This window comes from Cyprinodon variegatus, unplaced genomic scaffold, assembly GCF_000732505.1.
Source record: "Cyprinodon variegatus isolate N-32 unplaced genomic scaffold, C_variegatus-1.0 Scaffold216, whole genome shotgun sequence".
NCBI classification, from domain to species: domain Eukaryota; kingdom Metazoa; phylum Chordata; class Actinopteri; order Cyprinodontiformes; family Cyprinodontidae; genus Cyprinodon; species Cyprinodon variegatus.
This window is the reverse complement of record NW_015150669.1, coordinates 736,597-743,665: the sequence shown is the minus strand read 5'-3', so window position 1 is coordinate 743,665 and position 7,069 is coordinate 736,597. Positions and strand designations below refer to the sequence as shown.

The 7,069-nt window shown below is 37.4% G+C and overlaps 1 protein-coding gene across 1 annotated transcript in view; it reads left to right on the top strand.

Moving 5' to 3' along the window:
• Nucleotides 1–561: 561 nt before the first annotated feature.
• LOC107088382 (zinc finger protein 516-like) overlaps nt 562–7,069 on the top strand; it is a 24,762-nt gene continuing 18,254 nt past the window's right edge. Inside the window, exon 1 of the mRNA XM_015380512.1 lies at nt 562–867. The gene's annotated coding sequence lies outside the window, so the exon portion shown is untranslated. The remainder of the gene's footprint in view (nt 868–7,069) is intronic.

Here is a 7,069-nt window from a genome sequence, read left to right as displayed (position 1 = left end):
AATAATTCTACTCTTGTTTCTATGTTTAGACTTTATTTTTCTTTACCTGTTTAATTGTGGCTTGGTCCACTCAAGTGTAGGTGTGTTGCCAATTGGTTATATAAGCACTGAGGAATTGTTGTCAGAGTGAAAAGTGAGGAATAAAAGACAAAAGAGAAACCTGGAACCGGTGGCTGAAGCTGTTTTTTGTTCACCTTCTCGACCAAACTACGGTACTTCACAAAGCCCTTTGGGTGAATACTTAAAAAAGTAAATTACAGTAGATGAACTTGGCTGGGATACAGCGAAATAAATGGATCAATTTGGAAAGCATAAATAACAGTTCATTAAAACTTTTACACAAATTAATATTTTTTTTACACATGTTTATAGATTGTAGTCAAATTTTATTTTACTTTTTTAATTATTATGTTCATGACCTCCTAATCTCTAGTTTAGGAGCCACCCTATTGTTTTTTGAGCCATCGCTGTAGCTCTACCTTATTTAATCCGAACGTTAGCGCACGCGCTCACTCCTCACTTCAGCGAGCGAGACAGAGCCGCGCGCTCACGCACACACCAACGCTACTCGCTTAATAACGTTATCTCTCGCGTCACCCCCCCTAACAACAACAACAACGGTCCACCGCTGCCTCTGCGGAGCCTCCTGAGGGACGGGGACTGCGGTTCAGGTGCACCGCTGTGATTTCTCTAAAACTCAAGTTCATTTTAAGGCTGCGAGTGAAGAAGGAGAGATAATTACACCGCTGATTACGTCGACAAGTGTTTATCCGCTGAGCTCGCCATTGTTTTTTTAAATTTTATTTTATCTGTAATGGGATTCCTTCAGGAGCAACCTGCCGCCTGACGTTAACTCCCCGCTGTGAGGTAAGAGCTAAGGCGGTTTATCTATCAATATAGAATTTTTTATTACGGTAGGACACTTTGTCATAAGAGTTTGGATCGGAGAAAGTTAACTACAGCGTCCCGAGTGATTATTTATCTCAGTTATCGATGCAGGTCACGGTGAAGTCCTATCTTAACCCACGCATTGTGAAAATACAGTTAATGCCATCATCTATCAGCTGGAATTGAAGATGTTCATCGCTGCTGTGTGGGTGAGCGCAAACGGGACAGACAACAAGGCTGCCATTGTAGCGGATCAGAGGCGGATTAACGGAATTCCTTTTCTCTGCACTGTCTGAACGGCCTCCAGCACCTCTCTCCCTCTCTCTCTCTCTTCATTTCTGTTGTTTTTTTAAAAAGCTGTCGCCTCTTCAACATATTTGAAACCAAACTTGCAGTCTTTCACCGTTTGCATTCACTAACGAACCGTTAATAGATTATTAAACTGAAGATGTTGTTAAAACATGTGGATGGGGACAATGCTTCTCTGCTCTCTGTGTTAAAGATCCAGTCATGACTGGACGCTGATGATTAGGAGATTTAGAACTTAAACTTACTTATTAATAGTTTTCTCATTAAAAAAAAGGACAAAATAAGACATCAATACTATTTATAACACATTTAATATAAGGGATGTTAGTTTTCATTTGAAAAAGTTTGACACTGTATCCATGCTTTTCCCTTAAAAGGAAGTAAACAATAAGATAAATAAAATGATTGTAAGTATGTTTATGTTATAATCATTTATCGCTTTTGAAACATTAATAACAGACAGAAAAAAATGTTTTTTGTTTTTACATAATCAGATATCCAGCAAACAAAAGAATGAGCAGGCATATACTTTCTGAATTATAGTTATGTACTTCCCATTTTTCAATTCAATTCAGTTTATTTATATAGTGCCAATTCACAACACAAGTCATCTCAAGTCACTTTAAAGTTCAACCGGATCATCCAGTCAAATTGATTCAAAGTTTTCTATCTAAGGAAAACCAGTTGATTGCATCGACTCATTGACTCAAATGCAATCCCTCACACTAAGCATGCTTGTAGCGACAGTGGAGAGGAAAAACTCCCTTTTAACAGGAAGAAACTTACAGCAGAACCAGGCTCAGTGTGAGCGGCCATCTGCCAAGGCTGACTGGGTTTTTTTCGCTAATGACTATGAGTTAAAACTGCACTTCAATTAGATATTTTCATAAATATCCCTTGTGATGCTGTTCATAAAGCTCTTATAGTTCGCTCACCACTTACAGAAAATAACTGATGGTCTTCTTTATTTGTCAATGAGGATCTGTAGTGGATAACTCTATCTGTATCTTCAGTTAGTACCTACACCAGATAAATTCCTCTAGGCGGGAGGTAATAACAAGTCAACTAGAAAAAAAAAAACAACAGAGCGGACTCCTCACTGTCTTAAACGGCTCAAGTGCTATAAACTTCACAGAGTCTTAAGTACTGTCTTTAACCGAGCCTTTAAACCACCAATATTTTTGTTTTGTTTTCACATTGCATATCCTGTTATCTGGGCAAAGACAGAAATATCTTTGGTGGGACTATACTAATACAGATGTTACATTATTTGCGATCTTTTGTTATCCATTACTTAATGAAAATAAACAAATTCGCTCATATTTTCATTTCTTACTCCTCCTCCCCTTCATAAAGTTGCACATCATGCACAACATGCACCATCTCCTGCTCCCCCCCTCCTCCCCTGCTGTATGTGGCTGACCAACATGTGGGGAGGTAATCCCAGCTATTAGGGTAATCTCCTCAGCATGACGATCAATAGGGGAGGGTGTGCGGCCCGACTACCAGACAAAAGTAGTTGTTTGGGGAGGGGTACATAAAAATTGTGCTAAAGAAAAATGATTTAATCATCTAGATTAGGTCAGGAGATGGAGGGGCTGGAGAGAGGGGGAAGGGTGCAAACAGAGGCGACAGGAGGATGTGAGGGGTGAGGCCATCGCCACTTTGGACTGTCTGATGCGTCAGATTGAACTGCTACTACAGTGTCTGTTAAAAACAGGAGAGTTAGCTATGTGTTTCTACCTTGACGAGAAAATGCCCTGTTGGAGACAGCCATGTTAGAAGTCGCCACAACTTTCTTTGCTAAATTTGCCCAAAATTTTCATGATCAAATTTTTCAAAGTCATTTTAATAAGCGTTTGAATGACCAGAGATTTTTTTCTGCTGCCGTACGCTGCTGGTGAGCTAGCTGAAGAAAGGCTATTTCACCTTTTTTTTATACAGAAAATGTGGACAGCAGTATTACAGAAGCTAAAGGATCTACAAGCATAACATGTCCGAATGAATTCACAATCTAATATTAGCTTCATAGGGAGCTAGTGGAGCAAGCTGACACACTATTATCTTATTCATAAAAGTCGAAAGAAAAAAAAACAGATTCAGTCTAACAGCATTTTAACTGTAGAGTCAAAGCACATGCAGGGGTAATGTACTCCGTCTGTTTCCTGGAGACAGCACCCCAGTGACGAACTATTTTCCAACTTAGTTATAACTATGTTTATGTTTATGTTATTGAAAACTGAAAAAATGCAACATATTTGAAATGTTTGTAAGCGGTTCACTTCCTGTGTGCACATCTCCATCAAATTGATCAGATGGAAGCTGCTAATGACTGGACTTGGACTCCTGGCAAAGCATCACTCATTTATGATGGAAATTTTTACTCCCTTACTCCCCAATTTGATTACATAATCACATGTTCAGCTTATGTTTAATGTTACTCTACAAACAGAACCAGCTTATTTGTGAAATACACTCAAAAAACTATGACTAGACTGATCATGTGTTTGATGTACAGTTTTAAAAATATTATCCTCAATTTAATGTTCTAGATGATAGCATTATTTTGATTATCCATAAGTTAATTTTTTTTAGCAGTAAAGGGATAATTGTTGTTTTTTTTCTAGTGTAAGCAATTAGATCATACTTTTATGTTGTGTATATAGTAATTCTATGGTCAGGCTTTTAGGTAGTAATGCTTACGGCTGACATTGTACCCCCTTTACTGAACATATTAGAAATTGTGTGCCCTCTTTTTGGGATGTACGGCTCTTAATTTCTCCCGGAAACTTTGCTCAAATGTAAAAAAATTTCTGATCTGCATGATGCACTTCACAAGCCGCAGATGTTGGAGTTGGATAAATATATTTTTTGCTGCTCGATGTGCAATATTAACCAATCAGAGAAGCTGATCTGCAAGCTAGCAGGGAGATAGACACTGCCCTGCTGTGCAGATCGCTATGATCACTCCACTGAAACTATTTATTAATGCCTACATTTATTTAAAATGCCAAAAACTGCTGGCAAAATATGTTCCATTTTATTATTCAGGTGCCTGCAATTTGTACCACATACTAGAAAAACGCTAACATCTATTTCCAGATGCCAAGAACAGTAGGGAAAACCCCCAAGAGGTGAACAGGCCTTAGGCAGCTGCTGCTGGGGATTCCCAGTGACAGCGCACCATCGCTATCTGGGGGTCTGTGCGGCTCCGACAGCAAAATTATATTTTGAGGCAGGATGAACTGACTGTCGAGACAACGTTTTGAGGTGGACTTTGTTGCTTAAAATTATATTAAAACTACTTTTAACCAAAATATGACAGAAAATATAGCAAAGCCGCTTAGCATTAGACACATTTGTGCACACTTCACTGGAAGCGCTTCAGGAGCATCAAGATGCTCTTGAAGTGTGCCTGACCTTAAGGTGGACAAGCATAAAAAATGAAGCAAAAGACGTTTGTTTGAATTAACCTATGAAACATAATATTTTACCTAAAAACGAACTAGTGTCTTCCTTGTGAAATTTTCACCTTTCTTCCCATAAATACAACAAAAATATTGTTGTAACTAAGACAGAAAGTTAGCTGCATTCCACTTCAAAATACAGGAAATAGCGTTTCAGAGAGTCCAATTTTTCATTTTCCCAGGGAGGATACTCCCTGACCCCCCCTACCTGCAGAGCGAGCCGCTAAAGATGTGATACACCAAGGTGTACACCACTAGCTAATAGCCTGCCTATAGGTAAAGATATTAAAACTGAGGTAAAACACTGAAAGTAATAGAGATCCATCTTTAAAACTGTTTGCTTGGCATACCTGAGCAGAACAGCATAACTGTTGGCAATGGGCTGTAAATAAAACCGGATCCTTATTTAATTTCAGAAGGCATTATGGTTTCTTTCTTTACTAGAGTTGTTTTGCTATTATATAAACAAATTGGTTTCTTTCAAGATGTTCTTAGCAGTTTAAAATGTAAATTTTTGCAACAAATACAGTGATTTTATTTAGATTTTCCTTGAGCTAACCATTAACATATAGAGATTTAACATCAATGTGTCATTTATTTCCCGTCTGTGTAGCAGAAAACTCACCTAACCTGGAGGACTGGAGTGAGAAAATCATTGTCTTACTGTTAAATGTAATGTGACCAAAACTGAGTTCCTCTGCCATTTGAAAAATGTGTGTTGTTAAAACTGTGATGGTATTGCAATTGTAACTGCTCAGCCCTACTAAGAAAAACTGATATTATCCATCCATCCATCCATCCATCCATCCATCCATCCATCCATCCATCCATCCATCCATCCATCCATCCATCCATCCATCCATCCATCCATAATTGGTCCGTAGAAAAAAGATAGAAGTCTTAAAATAAAAAGAAAAAAAACTTAATATCTTAAGATTTTGATGATTACGGTACTAATTAAGTCAACAGCTGAAGCCTACACTTCCACAGTTAAGTTTTAGATGTTTTAAGTTCATTTGCATAAAAAAATAAAAAACATATCACAATTTGTTACTGTAGTATTTACTTTACATATTATTTTGATCATTAGGCTCTGATAAAATGAAATTAATAAGCATTTGTATGAATACACATTCATCAAAAAGTCAAGAATTAAACCTTGTATATACTTTATTTTCTCCTTTAAAGAAATAAAAACTGGTGGAATTGACCAAGAGCACTAGTAGTTTCCAAATAGTGAGATGGCTTACTGTAAAAAATAAAAAAACAACAACAAAAAATGGGAGCTTGCCCTTTAAGTCTCCAGTGGAGGAGCTGGAGTTCAAACACTGGCATAGTGTCCAGATGGAAGATGGGAGGGATAAGTAAGGCGTTCGCAGATCCCTTCTGTTTTGTCCTTTTGAGAGAGAGGGAGACGAGATTGGATGGGTCTGAGGGAATCAGGTTACGATCAGCCCATTCTATTCCAGAGAAGCGCTGGTGTAAAAGATGCAATACCCCTACGTGAAACCTAATCCAAACCCTCCTGCCAGCTGTCATTCTTTAGCTCTTGGTTAAAATCGCAAAGCAGCTATCGCCTTACCTTTCCTCAAACCTTACGCTAATAGTAAAAGAAAATGGGAAATTACTCATATGATCTTACAAATCAGCATTTACTTTGTAATTTGAGATTATCGTCAGGGCAATTTGTTGTATATTACACGCACAACAGTGGTAAAGTCATTATAATCCTCTTAAAACACAAGCCTTAGATACAGTTGTTTTTCATGCATGAAGAACCTGCAAAAGGAGCACAGTTAAAATATAACATTGATTTACTTTGCAGTACAATAAAGACTGGATAAAAGTAACATTAAAGATACAGATTAGAAAATAAATGTTGAATTGAAACAGAAAATGGCATTGAAACAGGTTTAATGAAAAAAACGTTTAAACAATTCATAAAGAATTTGCAATTCAGGTATTCAAATGTTAATCTTTCCATGTAGTATTTCAAATATTCTGCATGTATTTTTGTTATTTTTTTGGCTGGTATGTAATCTAAGCATAGAGCCAAAATTAACGCCATGAAAAGATCAATACCTAAGTATGGCTAGGGACTTGCAAAGCAAAAGACAGTGAGTGGTTGTAATCATATATCCTGGCTGAGGAAGATTAGACATACATAATAATCATAGGTAATTAACCCCCAGTCCTGTTATAATCATGACCAGGACAGGGTTATAACTTAAGTTGAATTGATTAAAGAAAAATTTCAATAAATAAATGATAGGATCATTATTAGGGAAGTACTGAGCAAAGGATTTGTAAATTATTGGCATCAGCGTCCCTGACTTCACTGAACCTGATACATCTTCCTTTGTTGGAAGATGGTCAGTAACTTTGTTAGCCACACCCTAAAAAAA